This window comes from Ixodes scapularis, unplaced genomic scaffold, assembly GCF_016920785.2.
Source record: "Ixodes scapularis isolate PalLabHiFi unplaced genomic scaffold, ASM1692078v2 PGA_scaffold9__187_contigs__length_104089568, whole genome shotgun sequence".
Classification (NCBI taxonomy): Eukaryota; Metazoa; Arthropoda; class Arachnida; order Ixodida; family Ixodidae; genus Ixodes; species Ixodes scapularis.
In genome coordinates this window covers 72,747,443-72,768,569 of record NW_024609884.1, presented here as the reverse complement: position 1 = coordinate 72,768,569, position 21,127 = coordinate 72,747,443, and positions in this window count along the sequence as shown.

The window sequence follows — 21,127 nt, the reverse complement described above, 5'->3', positions numbered from 1 at the left end:
AACATGCGCAGTGCGGAGTAGTGGCGCTAATCAAAATACGAGACATGCGCAGTGCCCTCCACGTGTATTGTTGTTTCACGGTTGATTCACCCGATCAAAACGCGTTTGCACAGGAAAAAGAAAAACCACAACATAGATAGTGCTTCAAGACACTAAGATGTAAGTGTTCAGTCACAAAGTACAAGCACGTGCGTAAAGATAACTAGATATTTTTTCATAAAATCTACACGTGGCTATATTCGGGTCGTGACTCGTGAGAAAGAATGTATTCACAACTTTGTGCAAGGCCAACTTGACACTCGAAATGTCGGAATAGACTATTTGGAAAGTGCAAGGAATGGCTAAATTGCACTCGTTCAGTGATATATTATTCATAAAACACTGGAAAATAATGACAAAAGTAACATTTTTACTTTCATCGTTACCTCAGAAAATGTAATAGAACTACAGTTACAAGTTACATTTTTAAAAAGTAACTCGTTACAGTTAGAAGTGACCGAAAAAGTAACAAAGTTACAGTAACGCGTTACTGCCCAAGACTGGTTATTAAGGCACATTCTCACTGGCAATGTGGAGCACTCATGCGATATGACTAAATCCCATCACAAAAAAATTGGATGGTCACACTGGCGTGCGCAATGAGCGAGTTGCTTCTCGAAAACTCTCACTTCGAATGCCGCTGATTGGCTCAGCCCCTCCCTGACTAGATCGCATCGCAAAAAGTCAGGTTGGCTACAGACTGCTCGAAATGTGTCGCTTTTTTTCCCGCGATGGTCACTTTTGCAAGGAAAGTTATCGCGCGAGTGGTGCACATTGCCCGTGTAAATGCACCTTTAGACATCAGTAGAGCAAACGGGTATTTATCAGCTGCCACCAGTCAAACACCAACAAGGCTGAACGGCCTGAATTTTAAGGTTCTGATGATAATGCAATTAATGCAAAGGTACAAGCGACGAGCGAGCTTGAAAGGAGTTTGGCAGGGGCGGATCTTCACCCCTGACGAAGGGGTGCCGACATCCATCTCCTAGCCACGTGAACTTTTCTACCGCGCTAATTTCTCTTGTTAACTGGTTATCTCGAAAGGAGTTTGACTATTTGGTCAGAGAATCAGTGTGACGTGTGTAGATTTCACGGATGTTGTTTAGTGTCATTGCACTTCTTCTCGCAAAGAAGTAGAAGATGCACACAGATGAGCTCGAAGCCTGTGCTTCTGTTTGTCTTTCTGCAATCTCCTCTTGTCCCTCTTTTTTTTTTTTTTTTAACTGCGACATTTGTTAGTGGGTTGTTTTTCGATTTTGTGACGGCGTGAGCATAAACAAATTAAGTTTCCCCGCTCAATTTAGCGGAAAAATTGACGTCATCTGACCAATGCACAAAGTCAGTTTCCCCGCTAAATTTGCTGGAAAAATTTGTCATTTGACAAAATTTGTCGCGTGACCTTTTGCACCCAATTCAGTTTCCCGCCAAATTTGACGGGAAAATTGATGTCACATAACCTGACGTCACGAGACCTGCAGACAAACTCAAGTTCCCCGCTAAATTTAGTGGAAATATTTATGTCACAGGACCTATGCACCAATTCAATTTATCCGTTAAATTTACCGGAAAAATTGACATCATGTGACCTATGCACCAATTTAGTTTCCTCGCCACATTTTGTGGCAAAAACACATCATGACCTTGCTGTCGCTGTCTAAATGTACCACGTCGTGTGAACGTCGCCTTTTTTTTTTCTTGTGGTAACCGTGTACGAATTTTCAGTTATCGTATTGAATGCCGACCATGTCCGGACAGCTAGCTCAAAAAGGTAGGGCGAGGGAAAGGAAGGCTGGTGAGGAAGAAGCAGACGAAACGCTTGAGAGGAGAGGGGGAAACATCCTCCTTTCCAGCGTTCCGTCTGCTTCCTCCTCCCCGAACTTCCTTTTCCTCGCCCTACCTGCTTGTGTTGCAACGAACTATAGCCACAGCTACACTGCGGAGAAGAGATAATATTTGCGCCTCCAACACCACGATCCTGTGTGTCTGGCTCTACTGCAGTTCGGGCAATACACACACCCAACACCTGTGAAGCCTCTCATCCAAAACTTTCACTCTTTCTAACGCACCAGCAAGGGGGAAAGCGCCGGCAGCCCTTTCTCCTCTTCTCGCCCTCTTTCAGTAAAGCGGTCTATCGACACAATAGCGGCAATCATAACCCATGTTTTCATAATGAAGATTGTCTTCATTCAACACCGACAGGTAGGCGAACAATCATTCCAAAGGAAATTGTCAAATTATTTTATCTAGTCTACACGCGCCATCATGCGCAGTTTGAACCTGTCTTGAAACAGCGCGTAACCACGCAAACATTTGCTCACGGCCAAACTGGCTTAGCCTGTCGTTAATGTAGGTCGAGCTTTGTTTTTGACAAGGTACTCTACTCTTCCGATTTTATTAAATATTTAGAAAATAGATCAAAGTACCCACGTAGCACAAGAACGTTCTGAGAACATTCCGGGAATGTTCAAAAGAACATAGGCAACATTCTTGGAACGTTGCAAATTTATGTAAGAGCATTCTATCAACGTTGTCAGAATGTGGAGCAGGCACTTATCGCTACATTCGGGGGATGTTTTCTAAGGGGCATTCTTAGAACGTTCTGAGAATGACACAGAACATTACCAGGGCATTCAGTCAACATTCAAATATCCTAACAAGGTGCTAAGAACATCCAAAGAACTTGTAACTTTTTTGAAATGTTGCAAACTGATGCAGGGACATCCTTTCAATCTCCTCAGAACGTGGCGCGGGTACATCGCTATACATTCAGGGAACATTCCCTGAGGACTACTTACAAAGATTTTACAATTATGGCTTGCTTAGGCTACAGCCCCAAATTAGCCACACTATATATATGGATGTGATAAAGCTCCTCACAGGGCGATATTTTTTTATTCGAAACAGATTTTTAGAAGGCCAAAGCACAAGCTAGCCGCTTTCCCAGCGCACCAGCCTGAGCACGTGCTAATGACAGTTTACTCCTACCTGTCACTTGTCAACTTCATTCACTCAAAATGTGCTGTATACACAACCGATTACTCATTCCGAGCTTAAAGGGGCCCTGCAATCATATTTAAGCGTCTACCTTTCTATCCAGAACACGCTTTTGTGGCGCCCTCTCGCGCCGTCGACACGGAGTGCGGCAGCCGTTTGCGCTCGCTAAGCTCACTATCCCTCCTCTAGTTCACGCCCACTCTCAAGCAACCAAGGACGTCATGAGGGAGGTTATTTTGCTTGTTTTTTTTTTAATTTTAATTTGCCTATAACTTTTAAAATAAAGCGAAATTCGAGAATAGAAAAGTTTCATTAAAGGGACCATGAAATGACTTTTTTACTTTTTCCAGATAACTTTTACATTAAACCGTCAATGTTCACTGAATGCCGAACAGGCATCCGTTTTCGTCTCGGTTTATTAACTTCTACACAAAAAATTAATGAAATATCGACTTTTTCTTGACCGCAAAACAAGCCGTGACGTACGCTTTCTTCCGGAACCGGAAGTTCTCTCGGCAGTTGGAGATGGGAGCGTTAGCGGCGACGAGTTGGGGTGTGCCGGTAGGTTTTACTGCGCCGATGTCACCGACGTATTTTCTGAATCGGCGCCTCTCATCGCCGCATCGCAGCTGAGCGAAATGGACTTGTTCCAAAACCGACGCGCCCCATCGCGGCGAAATACCACGCAGTGCACTCTGGGAACTAGTTGGCCACTCAGTTTCGGTTTCGACTGAGCAGCTTCATCTCATGCTATCACGCCGCGACCGAACGCGCTGCTTGCGTTTTCGATTATCTGACTTTTCACGAACGTACAATACACTCATTCTTGAGCGATACGAAACGAAGACCGGGGCACTTTCCTCGGTTCCCGAAACACCGGATATTGTGCGTGCGTATGCGAACATAGTAAGCCGTGGCTTAGTCACCTCACCCCACGAGTGCATCTTTGAGCTCAATGTCAGTAATCCCGTCTAGTACCAGTGAACTACAACTGAAATTTGTTCGTCTGGAGCCTTACACGCATTTTGTTTGCCAAACGTCCGCTTCTCGTTACTTCATTGGGCGAAAAGCAAGCCGCATCCTCACAGGGTATCAAAGTTGAGGCCAGCGTTTACGCGTGAACTTTTAAGGAAACGCAATAAATTCGACCTCACTACTGCACAAAAGTTACTCTGATGTCTTCCTCGTGTCATCATATATCTCCCACTAGAATTTTATGCTGATAGAAGATTAACTTTTCACAAACGCTGAGATCGGCTAGCTACGACGGAGGCCCTAACAAGCGTCTCCTACTCCTCGCTAAGCCTTTTTGGACGAGCTTTTACTGACGCCCGAGATCTGTCCCGGGAACGGTGTGTCTGAAATTATCTCGGCACACTCAGGCAGGAAGAAAGCAAACGCATAACAAATATTATGGCCATTAGCAGCCGTCAAATACGCTTTGGATTCGTTCGAGCACTTGTCTGAAGAATGTCGCACCGTGCGCCGGACGGGCATGCATGAACCCCAATGCGGTGCGCATAGGGGTTCATGCCCGTCTGACGCACTACCGGCGAACGGTGCGACATTCTTCACACAAATGCTCGACTTTTGCATTCTTAAAACGGCCTGTATGCGCGAATTTGCCTATATGATTGCAGTATAACTTAATGCGCATACGCGATGTTGAATATTAGTGGAATGCAAGCGGGTGGGGACTTCACTTCACTTCGTGCAGTGCTGCGGGTCAGTACAGTTAAGAGATAAGTGTGTTAAAATTGAGCTTTTCAATGGCACCTCCGAGTTTTACCTCGCATACTCAGGCACATTAAGAAAAACCGTAATTGCAAAAAGTAATATTTCGTCTATGGACGCACGAAGCAAACTTCCTGATCAACAACACTAATGCAAAGGCGCGAGCTCGATGTATGCATACTTATTGGTTGCTACAGCTTGTTGATTCGTACACAAGCAAGATCCCCGAGCACTCGAGCTTCGCAGCGTCGAGACTCCCAGCACTGGCTCGTCCACATACCTCGATTGGAATGCTAACAGGAAGGTTCAAGTACAAAAATACAACAAGCATGTGTTAAGACAAGCTATACGTCTCGGGATTGTGCTAAAGCTCAGAGGTATGACCATTTAGGTTAGTTTAGAGACCACAAATGACGCTCTCGGGACCAGAAAACAATCTCTTGTCGACGTGTCGATCGAAACCGAAACCATGCCACCCTCCTCCCTGGCCAACTAGTTCCCAGAGTGCAACGCGCGCCGTGTTGCATGCAGGGCTTTATGGAAGTAGTCTATTCAATGAGATATGTTGCGCTACAGCGATAGCATGGGACTAGTCCTATACGCCGTTATGCCTGTTGGGAAGTGCAGCGAGTCTTCCGGTGAAGACTCCAGAAGTTAACCCAACTGTCATTGTTAATAATAATTGGGTTGTGTGTGTGTGTATACAGCCTAGAACTTGGTTTGCCTCACAGGGGCGACGAGTCTCCCAGCTGTAGATGAGCAATTTAGCCAGAGCGGTACAGCCGCTAGCCTGGGGTCTTTAACGTGCACCACGCAGTAGTGATACACGACCGCACGCCGGTACGATGCTCATCCAGATCGAAACGGGCAGGGGTGGGGCTCGAACCCAGGATCCCTGGGTTCTGCAGCGCGAGCTTTCGCTCCACGTGCTCCGAGCTGGTGTGCGCTAGACCACTCGGCCACCGGTCCCCCCCAACTGTCATTGTTGGTAAAACGCGGCCAGTGTCAGTCGTTTGCAAAGCGACGTAGATGGAAACAAATTGCCGCGGCGTTTTTCGCGGTCTCGGAGATGCAGGAGCGAGCCGACGTTAAAAAAGATACGTTTGAACTACGAGTGTCAGCAAGAGCCACGTAAATACCTGTTCACACTCGGAGCGGACGCGCGCGTTTGATGGAAGTGCTGTATTCGCGCTGTTGGTAAGCATCGGGACCGATCTTTTACGATTGCAACTCGATACTGACGCGACACTCGGCAAAGAAAGGTTGGACCGGTATTGCGCGTATACCTCCCACGAACTGTTACAGCTCGACAGTGACGTGCAGTCTGTCAGAATAAAAATGGCATACCAATAACAAAGTGTACATACCGTGTTACGAAGGTAATCCATACAGCGTTTATTTCAGCTCTATATCACACAAAACAAGAAGAGAGAATTGACGAGGGTCCCTTTTCGACGAGTGTTCGTCAACCCTGCCTCGGAAAACAAGGGGAAGAGATTGACCTCACCTCTTAACCTAAAATTGAGGTCAGCGATCAAACCATAATACGGGAAGGGTCCACAAGGGTAGCGCGGGCATATTCCATTCAGCACGCCAGCCGGTCGTAGGCAGACAGACGGTCTTGCGACGAAGCAACGCTGCGCCGAGTCGGAGTGCCTGCTAGGCCTATATCCTGAGAGCTTCGTAGGAGCGGGATTCGCGGCTGTTGTCGCTCTTCTCGGGTGTTTGTGGATCCAGCGTTCTTGTTCGGCGTGGTCTGTTTTAAGTACATTTTTTTCTTGCTGCTTGAAGTCGGCACGCGCGAGATGAAGACGTAGAAAAATAAACGTTCAGTCAGTCAGTCAGTTCTGAGAGGAAGGAAACCAAAGGAAATAACCGTTCTGAACTCGGCCCTGCCCTACTGCGCACGCGCAGTGGTTGCTTCGTTTACCACACGATAGATGGCGCTTGGCTCTCAGCATTATCAAATTTGGCAATTTTCGCCACACATCTCTAATTATGCTACAAAATGTGGATCTGAATATTATTTAACAAAACTTTTAGGAAACATTCTCCGGCTATTTATTGTTTACGATCGCGGTGCTGGTGAGGTAGGCTCTTACCCAATAGGCGACCTGGATTTGGCTGACGTGCTCCATTTCCGCGGATGCATCGTAGTGAACAGGCGAAGGAAGGAAGGCGCAAAAGAGTCCAGTTTTCTTTTAAAAGTTCTATAGCAAATAATTTTTTTTGGCTCCCTAGTTTTATGTTTTTGTGTTTCTTTTCACACCTTTTACGACGTGCGGTGGATGAAATTCGATTTTAAAATCATTTCATGGTCCCTTTAAGTTACTACGGTCAGTGCGCTCAGGTTCGGTGCAAATTAAAAACCAGTAAAAAAGTGCTTGCAGGGCCCCTTTAAGAACAGATACACATGGCATCCCACATTCAACTGGGAAATACCTTTTTCAAAGTTTTAAACCCCAGATACTAAAGATCAGATTCATTCAAAACTGCCCCTCTACATACGCAGTGAGTGCCAAGTTCATTATTAAGTTTTAAAAATCATTGCTTTTCTCCTACAACTTATATCAAATTCCTCGGTAGACTCATATAAAATAAAACTGATTCCTTATGCTAAGTTTCCAGAAACTCCACTTAATTTGCATATTTTTGGCACAAAGTGGTATATAGTGGATGGTGTTTCGAACCACAAGTTGCGTGAGAGCTCCGTAAAGTTGGCTTCACCGGCGAAAATTCTAGGAATGTTCACAAGCCAACGTTCCAAGAATGTTGCGCATATGAATGTTCAAAGGGGAACGTTCCGAGAACATTGTGCATACAAATGTTCGCCAACGAACATTCCTAGAATGTTGAGCAGCTTACCTTGTACGGAATGTTTGCATACGAATGTTCCTAGAACATCCCGAATGGTGTTTTAACATTCCTTCAACATTGAGAACATCCAGGGAATGTTTGCACAACATTGGGTGCTACTTGGGTAGTATTGATACAGGTCTCCAGCTCTGCCCAGGAGGCGCTGCGGAAAAACCAGAGCCGTATATTGGGAGGGTCTAGCTAATAGACGTGGCAACGAAGGCGCTTTAGAGGTGAAAAGTGAAGGAAAGGGGGGAGAGAGTGCGGAAGGAGCGAGAGAGGAAGCAGGGAGCAAAGAGGAAACGACCGCCATTTTGACGCAATACGCTTTCGGCGCAGAGCACTGTTGAGGCCATGCGTCGTTTGCTACGAGCCAACTTCTTTTTAGCCTGAATGAAAGTTTGCGGTCAAACGTCGAGAGAACTGCATTCGTTAGCTTTTTAACCCGAGGAATAACACTAGATCAGTTTCTTGCCAGAGCCAGCGATTAATAAAAGGAAAGAAGCTAAATTTGGATGTCGATCCCATGTATTCCACCAGGCGAATGAATAAAAATGGAGATAATGAAATTCAATGCAAAGGTGCAAGCGAGCTGGACAGGAATGACGAAAATAATCCCTGGAGAAGGGGAACAAAGGACAAACACAGCTAGGTGACTGGTGCGCGACCGAACAAATCCGCCTGGTCCTGGTATCGAATTAAGGACTTCCCCATTTCCAATGGAGCACTCTACCAACTGAGCTAACCAGGAGTTAGACGTCATTAAAGCAAACGGACTTTATCAGCTGTCGCCAGTCTAACACCAACAAGGGTGAATGGCTTGCATTTTTAAGATTATGGTGATAATGCAATTAAATGCAAAGGTGCAAGCATGCTGGACAAAAACAACGAAAAATGGAGGCCCTCCCCGCACAGCTGAAAGCAGCCGGGAGTTCACACGCATGTGCTCGCGCCTCTTAAAGGGGCCCTGCAATCATATTTAAGTGTCTACCTTTTTTGCGGTTTCCACGTCTCTTGGGGTTCGGGCAGGCCAGCAGGCACGGAGAAAGTAACTAAATATCAGTGCGTCATATTTTAATCAGACGACGCGAAGACCTCCTCCACCTACGGGGGCAACCTGCGGTATCGAAAGCGCGCGATATGTGACGTCTTTGGTCTTGGGCTTACTACTGGCCAGAGCCGCTAAAAGCTTCTTTTTAGTCGAAATACAAAATAGTGACGCGAACCGTTTCAATTATGTATAAAAGTAGTTTTGGTTCATTATTTTAGATCAGAAAAGAAAAAAATGCAGTTTAGAAATTACCCGTCGACATACCCGCCACCAAGCGGTGGAAAAGGCGGCGCATACTAGAAAGGTGTAGTGGGATCAGGCACCGACGACATGTACGCGGCGGCGCTGCGATCGTCTGGACTCGAGGATCCGAGCGTTCCCAAGGCTTTCGGCGAGCACCTTTGGCTTGCTGTTTTGACCTTTGGCGGTAGGGCAGCACAGAGTGGCTCCCATTCTGAACTGATCTTTACCCCGTGTTTGCTGTCGTTTGTGGCCAATGAAGTGTCATGCCGAATTAGTGTTTAATCGTGCAGCAAATGCAATGCGAGCCGCCCTGACTGCCCGCTTCATACAGCCCAGCCACAACATGCTTTAGTGGCGCCCTCTCGAGCCGTCGACACGGATTGCGGCAGTTGTGAGCACTCGCTGAGCTCACTACCCCTTCTTTAGTTCACGGCCACTCAAGCAACCAAGGACATCATGAAGGAGGTTATTTTTGCTTGTTTTTGTAATTTTAATTTGCCTATAACTTTTAAAATAAAGCGAAACTCGAGAAACAAAAAGTTTCATTAAGTTACTACTTTCAGTGCGTTCAGGTTCGGTGCAAATTAAAAAAACAGTAAAAAAAAAGTTCTTGCAGGGCCCCTTTAAAGGGATACTCCAACGAAATTTGAAATATTCCCGTCGTGTTCAAAAATAGGTTGAATATGATCCACAATATCCGTAAATGACAATCGCACGTTTGTATTTTGATCCTGGTGGCTGTATTTTTCGTTATAAACGGCCCACTCTGGCAAGCGCTCGGAGAAGGCCCAGCTTAGAGCACGTGACATCCAACGCAATCTTGACGTAGGTCGTCTCAAGACGAGCAAAGCTACGGCGAGGCTGACGTCGAGAGGATGGCCTAGTCGTTCCAGCCACCGAAGCGGCTGCTTTTGTACGAATTTTGAGTGACGGGTTAATCTTCTATAATCTTCTAGGGGGACAATAGCGACTTCTGCGACACACAAAAGGGATTCTCGGGAAGAGGGGAGTTCCTCCTTCCCCCCTTCTCTCGTCGTGGCCGGAGACGAGACAACCTCCGTCACTAGCTGTCAAGGTTCCTAGACGAGCATTACAAACGAGGCGTTAGCGACATCCACCAGGTGCTCTTTGCTAATCGTTTAATTCGTTTTAAAAATCCTTTTCGAAACTTTTTTAACAAGATATTGGTATATTCCATGTGATACTGCTCTTTTGAACACATATAAACCAAAAAATGAGCGCCGAAATTTCGTTGTAGTATCCCTTTAAGGCCCGTTCACACTTTGCGACTGAGAGAAACGAGACCTGTTGGAACCTTTTAAAATTTCTTAGGACGAGGGAACACACTAGCATTCTGGCGCCATCGATGCGGTGACCCTGGAACTGTATTTTACAAGAGCGAAGGTTTTGCGGGATTTCTGAGGTCAAATATGTGTAATTCCTATGAGAAAGCCTCGTTTATAATGTTGACAAAAGTTTTTTCGCGCCAAGAAAGAAAGGATGATGCGCGACAAAAGTAAAAAAATATGCCGGACCACCAAGTTTACACTGCTACACAATAGATGGCGCCAGTGTGTTCTTCCGTATAAGGTCCCTTCCGTAGCGCCGGCTTTCCTGCACGCATATTCGGTCTGCTCCTCACGTGACTGAATATGGCGAATAACGGCCCTGCGCGTTCGAGGCGCGCGGCGCGCTCAAAAGCAGGGAACGTATGCCGGGGCGCGCGCAACGTCTACTTGCTGCACGGCGCGGCGGCACGTGGAAACCCGAAATCCGTGCCTGAGTTGAGATGAAACCGCTCATGGGTGGTTTCATCTCAACTCGGATTCGGGGTGAAATTTTTAATTTTGACGAAAAAAAGATATATGTCTTGAGGAAAACCCTTCTGTGACAGGGAGTGCAAACCGCAAGTTCGGGCGATTTTTTGTTCTCGAGTTATGGACATTTTAAAGAGACACTGAAACCCCCCCTTTTTTTTCATTTTTTGCCAGGCGATTTATTATGGTGTCGGAATACTACCGAATTAATATTTTGCTACAAAGTCACGTATTTTTTTAATAAAGCCAAAAAACGCAACTGCTCGAAACTAAAACCGAAACCCCCGCACCGCACGGAGAAGTGGAGAGGGTGAGTGATGGAAGTCACATAACTACACCGAACCGTGCGATTTTTTTTTTTTTTTTTTTTTCCTTCTTCGGGTGCAGCAGACGAAATGCATTGCGGGATCCGTTCGCCGTGCGACTCCTATGCAGTTACGTTCCGCTCGCTGTTGTGTCAGTGGTTTAAAAAGAAAACACTCAAGTCTTCTGGGCGTCCCCTACAGCCACTTTGCTGCAAGAAGCTGATCAAAAACACTTGCCCATTCGGGCATCTCTGGAAGCGTCTCGATGACGGATTTGAGAGTAGAAATACTCTAAAAATAGAATGTGCGCATGCAGGAGTGTGACGTCTGCGTGCCGTACACTCAATATAGATCGCCAGAGGCTATAAAGACCAAGAACTACAAAAGTGTCAGTGGGCATAGTTTCATTTTTCTTAAGAGGGAGATAACGGGTAGTATGTGGGTTCATGTATAATTCTTTAATGTTCTTTTGAGGACGTCCCAAAATAAAATGGCGTCCCAACAGTCAATGAAAATATAATCAATGGTTTCGCGGGCCTTACATAGGTTGCAGTTCCTTTATCTTGAAGCCAGGGCTATGTAGTATGTAGTTTAAAAAAGAAAGTTTTTACTCGTGGCGCTATTGTCACTTTTTTCACCCTCTGTAGACAGTCCTGCCCAAGTCCGTCAGCAAATAAAAACCGATAGAGCGGAATGGGGAAAAGCATGTCCCTCAAGTCCCGCACGAGCCTCTTCCTGGAAACGGAACTCAAATACTCGATCGAGAACCTTGCATTCCAAAATGAAACGTGATGACTCCGAAGAACAAGATGACACGACGAACGTTGGCACAAAAGAGGCCAGCTTACACTAAAAAGGCCTCTGACACGCCAAAAAAAAAAAAAAAAAATTTCATGCTAGGCGTTGAAATGGCATGTCAGGACATTGCAAAAAAAAATTGTTTCACTAAAGAGTTGCGTACTTTTTTATATAAAAATAGAAATAGGAGGCCGAATTCAAAGTTCCCGCCAGTGCACTGTGACGTAACAGTGTACCGCAAGGTGTCGGGGCGGTCAGAAGGGAGGCACCGACCTACGTCACTAAAAGTGGGTTCGCAGGAAGTCACGTGAGTTTCACTCCTCGTGCTCTCCGCGACCGTGCCTCAAACTTTTTTTTTTTCTGCTCTTTGTACGAGCGATTGTAGGAAACGAAGTTTCAGTTCCACTAGCTCTTTATCGCTGCACCGCTGATTAGTTTGCGTGCTGTAAAAGTTGAGGAAAAAATGAAAGCCGCTTACAACTCCCTGTAACGCCGAATTGGAGCGCAGCTCTTGAGGAGGAGGAGGGAAGGGCACTGGGGGGGGGGGGGTTAAACTAACCAGGGGGGGGGGTCACGTGACCTTGGGGGTCACGTGACCCCCAATGCCGATGATGTCATCACTGACGTCACTGATGACGTCATCAGTGACGATGACGATGCGGGTACCGATGACGTCATTAGTGACGTCACTGATGACTTCACCAGTGATGATGACGATGCGATTGTCGGTGACGTCATCAGTGACATCGCTGATGACGTCATCAGTGATGATGACGATGACGATGCGGCTGCCGGTGACGACATCAGTGACGTCACTGATGACGTCATCAGTGATGATGACGATGCGGATGTCGGTAACGTCATCAGTGATGATGACGATGCGGATGCCGGTGACGTCATCAGTGATGATGACGATGACGATGTGGATGCCGGTGACATCAGTGATGATGACGATGTGGATGCCGGTGACGTCATCAGTGATGATGACGATGTGGATGCCGGTGACGTCATCAGTGATGATGACGATGACGATGTGGATGCCGGTGACGTCATCAGTGATGATGACGATGTGGATGCCGGTGACGTCATCAGTGATGATGACGATGACAATATGGATGCCGGTGACGTCATCAGTGATGATGACGATGATGATGTGGATGCCGGTGACGTCATCAGTGATGATGACGATGTGGATGCCGGTGACGTCATCAGTGATGATGACGGTGGATGCCGGTGACGTCATCAGTGATGATGACGATGCGGATGCCGGTGACGTCATCAGTGATGATGACGATGTGGATGCCGGTGACGTCATCAGTGATGACGATGTGGATGCCGATGACGTCATCAGTGATGATGACGATGTGGATGCCGGTGACGTCATCAGTGACGATGACGTCATCGGGGGGTCACGCGACATCGGCGGGGGTCACGTGACCTCGGGGGGTCACGTGACCTCGAGGAGGGGGTCACGTGACCTCAGGGGAGTAACGTGACTTCGGGGGGTCACGTGACCCCCCACGAGGTCACGTGACCCCGGTGGGGGGCTCGCGCGGTGCATTATGGGACATTTCCCATGATGCACCGCGCGGTTACGCCGACGGCGACGCCGACGGCGACGGCGACGGCGACGCCGCTCAAGCCGGAAACGGGCCCCTAAGAGCTGCGCTCTAAAAGAGTCAGTAAGGTCAATGATGAAAGCGTTGCGAGTACAAGCCAGTGTACGAGTGCATGCGATCAGTCCGATGATACGAAGCTATACTGGACGCAAAAGAAGCTATCAAGTCTTGAAGAAAAAAAAAATTAGAACGTTCGCAGAAATTAGGATTGCTTGCGTACGACACGCCCAATTGCATTGCTGAAGGTTCGGACACCGAGGTCGTCGAATCGTCGTATACTCTCCAGGCTGAAGATGCCTGCCGTCCCTCGGAAATGCATGCAGTGTGATCTCTTCAGTTGCTGAAATACCGGGACAGTCCCTCACACAGCACCTTCTAGGCATTGTAGTTGATCACGTCAATTCACTGACTCCTCTTCTTTTACCTTTTACAGCAACATTAAGCGATGAAAAGCAGATAAAGGAAAACTTGTATGCTTGGATCGCTCGTGGAGGTGCGGAGAACAACAAACATATTTAAAAAAATATTACACGCGCTCGCGGTAGGCACGAGGAGGGATACAACTCACGTGACTTCCGCCGATGCCTCCCTTCTGACCGCCCCGAGACCTCGCGGTACACTGTTACGTCACAGTGCACTGGCGGGAACTTTGAATTGGGCCTCGTATTTCTATTTTTATAAAAAAAAACTACGCACCTCTATAGTGAAACAATTTTTTTGTAATGTCCTGACATGCCATTTCAACGCCTAGCATGAAAAAAAAAAGTTTTTTTTTTTGGCGTGCCAGAGGCTTTTGAAGAACTGTCCTCGGAAAAGGGTTCTCCTGGTCCCGTTAAAAAAAAACCAAAAAAAAACCGCGAAGCAATTTGTGAAATAAACAAGTGTGTAGTACCATACACCGCCTAACTTGACACTTCTAAAAAGGTTGTCCCGCCTCATAAGCTCTGAACCTGAGCTTCAAATAAATAAAGAAAAAATGCGGTGAAACGCTTGAATATTCACACGCGCACACTGCAACACTTGCAATACATAACAGAGTTTCGACACCATAAACACATTACAAACTGTCGCTCGCGCAAAAACGGACAGTTCGCTCCTGGCCCACTTCGTGGTGCTATTTTTGAGCCGGACTGCGCAGTCTGCCATATACCTTTTACTGATTTTGTGGTGCGGCAGGGGCACCCCGAGGTATTCACAGGGCTCCCTGCTCCACTCCACACCCTCGAGAAAAGTAGGTACCATGTCCCAGCAACCGTAAAACGAACCACAGCTCTTAGACCAGTTTACAGCGGCCCCGGTCGCATCACAGAAACGCTTGGTCAAACTGACCACCTGCGACACACTTTGCAGGTCTGAACAGAAAACAGCAACGCCATCGGCATACGCCAGTAATTTAACTTCAACTGACTGAAGCGTGAAACCACACACAGTATCACAGCGTAGTACGCTCATACACAAAGGCTCTAAGTACAGAGAAAAAAAGCAATGGAGACATGGGACACCCATGGCGTACCGATGAGAGAACCGGAATAACAGCAGACACTCTTGTTTAACACCAGTCTTGTTGCGCAATCCCTGTAGGCCATCTTTACTCCTTTTAAAATAATGTTTCCTACACCGGCATGTTCTGAAATCCTGAAGAGGACGTCGTGACGCACACGGTCAAGAGCCTTTGCTAAGTCTATCTGTAGCATGGCTACTCGACGTCCTTCGCTTTCAACGCAGTCGAATACGCTGCGCGCGACGTGAGTGTTAGTAAGTATGGTCCTCCCTCGGATGCCACAAGTCTGATGCGCCCCAACGATGTCGGAGACAACACTCTGGAGGCGGTTAGCCAGAACCAGACTTGGAAGTAATCCGTTACAAGAACGGGATTACTTGTAATTAATTATTTTTCTTGTCTTTAGTAATGAATCCGTTACTTTTTTGAAAATGTAATTTGTAACGTAATTTCATTACTTTTTCAGTAACGAATTACTGAAATTACTCGTTACAATTCTTCCGTCCCGTCAAAGGGAGAAATAGAGTGGAAGAAAAGCGATGCAACGGCCTTCGCGCTTTTAGCATGGTAACACAAGACTCTGGTGAGGTTCTGGTGAGGAAAAGGAATTCACGGAAAGCACGACAGCCCATCTAGAAACCGTTTCTTGACTCATTCGTAGGGTCAGCCAGGCTGGGAGGATTCGACACTCTACAGAAAGGCAACAGGCTTCGAATTCTCGGAAAACGAACGGACGGCTTCGAGCTTACAAAAGAGCAGAAAACGAATGGACCATAAAACCGTGGCGTGGGGTTCGTGTCGAGTGGGACCGTGGCGCATACGTCCGCTCCCTTCCTCCCCCCCTCCTCTACCCCCCTTCTTCCCTCCCCACTCCTCCGCGCCTTGTTCCCCCCAAACAGTTTTTTTTTTTTTTTTTTTTTAACGAAACCGTGCTTTGCTTGTTGATGTTTCCACATATACACACGCTCACCCGATGAACAGAGAGGCAGCTCTAATGAGGCCTCGACCCTGCTCATCCTTGACAGCGCTGTGAAAGCTGAATACTGGCTGGGCCAACCAGCTGTGTGGCTCTTGTTACTTGATTCCACACTAGCGGATACGTAGGGCAAAAACGGGAGGAATGCGATGGTGACAGTTCATTGGAAAAAAAAAATCTAGCATCAACCTTGCTGTCAGTTTAAACAGTAACTTTCAACAGCAGGCAATAAGCTGGTCGGGGAGCACAACAAAACGGCTTGGGACATCCAAGCTGAGCCCGTATTCTTAGAAACGAGAATGCTATAGGGTTCTTGTCAGCGGATTGGGCCTGCGGGAACTTAGGCCGAAATTTTAGGGAAAGCAAACATAGCCCGCGTTTTCTGAGAATAAACGGTGACTCACTTGGAGACTGGAGTTGTGAAGCCGCCTATAAACATGTGAAAGACATGAAGCGTGCTGTTCGCTGAAAATTGGCCTGTTTTTAATAATTTCTAGACGGGAAAGTCAGTTGAGTTGGGAGATTGTGCATTATTATTTCGTGTGACGTCTTGGTTCTGATAAGTTTGGTGATCAAGAAAGAAGATCAAGTGGGTCATTCGGTCGGAGAACAACCTTCAGCAAGGAGGAATGAAATGTTTGAAATATTCCCAGAGGCAAGTACCGCATCTTAGTCTCACAGCCAGTCCGTTTTAGTAGGTACACTTAGGGTGCCTTCATGTGCGCTTGATAAACTAGCCCCTATTTAGGCAACATGCAGCAAACATAGAAAAACCATATCTTCAGGGAAATCGTGTTTAGAAGCTCGCCGACGCCAAACCCATAATGTGCGTGCCTCCACCGCCCAAGTGCCATCGTCGCATGTTCATAGGATTTAGTTCTGTACCGGTTGGACAGCGCAAGGCTCGCTTATCTTGACCACCTGTTCAAGTTCTTTAAAACTTTATAGATTCGGTCTCCAAAAATTATTAACCTAAAATGTTGGGTAGAAAGTAATGAATATGTTTATTTCTGTTTTAATTTTGATGGGGCCCAAAATTTTCCCCTTCGTATGCCTTTCGTATGCCTTTGGAGTAACGCAAAAGTAATCGAGTAAAGTAACGAAGTAATTAATCGATTACTTTTTTACGGCGAGTAATTTCTAACGGTAATCCATTACGTTTTAGGCCAAGTAATTGTAACTGTAATTAATTACTTTTTTGAAGCAACGGGCACAAGTCTGGCCAGAACTTTCCCAAATATTTTCTAGTCTATATTACAAAGAGTTATGGGGCGATAGCCAGTTACAAACTGCAATTTATCAACATCATCGGTCTTTGGTATCCAAACAGTATGCGTTCTGGTGAAGCTGGGTGGTAGGCTACCTACCTTATAAGCGTGAATGAAGAGTTGCAAGAAAAATGGGCATAATATGCTTTTAAAATGCTTGAAAAACTCGGCGCTGGGGCCGTCAGGACCCGGAGACTTACTGGGCGGCAACGAGTTGATGGCGTCCTTGATTTCTGACTCTAACTCGCTCATATTCTGCTCAGGAAGAGTGGGCAGGCCAGAAAGCATATTAGTCAAATTATTAAGACTAAATGGCGCGTTATTGCAACCGAAAACGAATTCCGGAGAAAAGCTCACCGGAGATAAGCTCACCGAAGATAATCTCACCGGCGAAAAGCTCACCGCGAAACCGGCGGATGCAGAGAAAAGCTCACCGGCCATTGAGCGTGTGCGAAGAAAAGCTCACCGATTTTTTTCTTTTTATATAGGGGCTGTTGGATCATGCGTAACATATATCAATTTATTATCATTAAACTTCGTCAGCTTTGGAAAAAAGAAAATGTCCTTTTTTGTATTATTTGTCAAGCTTATTGGGTATATTGCTCCCAAATTAATAATTTCGGGCGAGTGTTGTTTGTGGCTTACACTGAGTCTCTAGGCAACGAAAGCCTAATTGAAAATTTTATGAACTTGAAGAACAGGAAAAAGTTCGAAAACTTAATAATGTCTGTCTAAAACCTAAAAATCAAAACTGTAAATGCCGAAAATCCGAAAGTGCATCCGCAACAACGCGGTGCCTGAAATTCTCTTTGAAGCTTTTGTTAACCTTTCATACAGGATAAAACAGTCACTAGGATATCGAGGCTGCTTTCTTCCACGAACATGCACGTTTTCTAGCCGTTCGTGCTGGTGTTTCCACACGTAGCCTTTGTGTGATAGTGCTCTTCTACGGCGAGCCACCCAGGACCTTCAGGCTGCACACTGTCATTGTTGTTACTCGTGACCTATATAAGAATTAGTCTTCTGTAAGGTAGCGAATAGGGCGAGTTGGTAAACGTTATACATGATGAAAACCGCTCACACGACGACGACGGAGTGAAGACAACAAACACGACAGGACGAAGCTGTTCTCGCATCTTAAGTTTTGTTAGCGAAATTAACAGAAAGAAACCAGCGTCGCCGACACTGCTTACATCAACACCTACTTATCTACTAGGCACTACGCAATATTTGGAGCTGAAGCGGTTCACCACACCGCTATTCATATTACCTCGCAAAGAACAAACCTCTTTATCTGACAGAGCTACCGACGGCGCACTGTCAGCTGTCAATGAATTGTTGTCTTTTTTACCGGTGTACCTTGTTTTGATTTTATACTTGCGGCTTCACTAATATACAAAATGTGTGATTACTAATTTCTGAGGATTTAGTAAATATGCTCAATGAACTTCAAGAATATCACAAAAAAAGAGGACATATTTTTAATGGCGTGACTAATGCGAATTGTGTTAAATTACCACATTTGACGCAGAATCCACTAAGTTTTCTTTTTGATGTTAATACTTACCTCAATATCTGAGCGTAAACACCAGTGAAGCAACAATATCCTAACAATATTTATTTACTTGGCACTGGGGTGATTTGCAAGGTGTGTGAGCTTGGCCCTACGTATTGACGGAGAAGATGCGTAACATCTAGACTCTCGGACAAACTTAAGTCAAGTGGGAAAAGTCTAAGTAACCCGGCATGAATCACTGAAAATAGAAATGAAGCCTAAACACATGACTAACACATTTGAAACCTTGCACGCTACGAAATGCTCGTTATTTTACGAAAGAGACCGTATGTACACAAAATAAACCGTACTTTCTAAGCGTCAGATACTATATCGTACATATGTATATGCACTAAATATAAGTTTGACATAAGAAAATATGACAATTGCACATAAAGTTCGGTATTTCAAACTCAAAGCCGAAAGCAAAAGGCCCCAGAGGAGTTCTCTAACAATCTGCCCCGCTCTTGTGGATACGGACTTCTAAACTTTTTTTAAGTGCACTACTCCAAATTTGAATATTTTTTTATGGTTGGATATTGAGGTAACTGCTAACGATAAATAAAAAACCTTTTATAGGCCAAAATTCTGCTCAGCAGAGCGCCGGTGCGAAGTCCCGCTCAAAACGCTCATACAAACAATATATTACAATTTCTGTTGGTAGTTCCTGATAGACTACTATATTACCTAACTGTGAATAAAAAATAAAAGAAATAAAAGATTTTCTTTTTTTTTTTTTTTTAGAAAATCGACTCCAAACTTGCTAGTTTTTCGAAATATTCCGGTTTTCAGGCACATGTTGCGCATTATATATTTAGCGCAAAATATTAAAATTATATTTAAAATAAAGAGCTTAGTCGGAGCTTTCCGGTGATGTAAAGATCATAAAAATACGTTGACTAGGTCACACATGCACAGCTTGCTGAACTTCGTCGAATATCGTCACAGAAAGGCGGTTTGACAAAACAAAAAACATTAAGGCTCTCATGACCTAGACGCTTAATTATCATGAAAAATGCATAGCTAGAGAGTTTTCCCAAAAAGTTATATTGATGTAGCGTAAAAAGTAGGGAAAAGGGATGGAGTGAAATAAGGCACCCCCTTATTTATAGCTGGAAAAACGTCAGTTTCTACCTTGGCCGCTTCAACGTTCCATAACTTAAGAACAAAAAATCCAACGAACTCGCCGTTTGCGTCTACTTTTATTATAGGAAATTCCCGGGAACGTGTATTTTTTTACAAAAATTAAAAATTTGACCCAAAATTCGTGCCTGAGTTGAGATGAAATCACCCATAGGTTTCATCTGAAATCGAGCAGATTAAAAGGGTCTAATTTTTAATTTTGACGAAAAAAATATATGTGTTGGGGGCATTTCAAAAATGAAGGAGGGCGCAAACCGCATGTTGCCCAGATTTTTTATTCTCGAGTTACGAAGCGGAGAAGCCGCAGTGGCAGAAACTAGTGTTTTTGCCTGCCGTCGCAGGTCGCGTGTTTGACACCCTCTGCTGGCGCTATTGTTTTTCCTCCACTCTTTTAACTTTTTTACCCTCATTTAATATGTACTATAAAGATACCTTGACGTGTTTACATATTTTTAGGATTTTATTGTTTTCTAAAAAAAAAAAAAAAATGCCAGACTCGTCACTCAGGTCGATATTTGGCCAACTTTGACAGGCCATTGCATTGTCTGTACTTAAGGTAAACTTTCTTTCTTTAGTTCTATAGAAAGCCCAAAGCAAGCCCATTATAGATATAATAATATCATTATTATTTGTTGACTAGCCGCTCCGCTACCTTCACGTAAACGCTGTAAAAAAACAAATGTTGAAAGTTTGAGAGCGATTTTTTTAAAAAAACCATTTTTGTACATTTTTATTTTTTTTAATTATTTTAGATATAATAATCAACTACAAGAAAATCCAATCTAGAAATGTAATATTTTGGTTGTATGTCCTCTATTTGAGCCGCAATCGCGTGAGCTGTGTGCTCATTTGACTAAAATACAGCAACCTTACCGGCATTGTGCGCCTCTACGATTTCGAAAATATGTTTTTATTTTTGTTCACGTTTTTAAAAACAAACGTAAAGTAGACGAACTTGTGATATTCATTGTAATTTAAAACTTAAACTAAGAGAGAAACGACATAAGCACACTGCAAAACAATGAGTAACAAGTACATACAAATCAAAAGGCAACTTAACATGTCAAATATTGTTTCTATATAGAACGGTTCAAAGTAAACGAGGGTGGCTACTCATTACCCAGTCTATTACGATTAAATGATATATTCTCACACCATTCAAATCTTGTACATAAATATTCTGGAATTTCTTTAACAATTGGCAATCAGGTCAGCTGAACACGGAAAA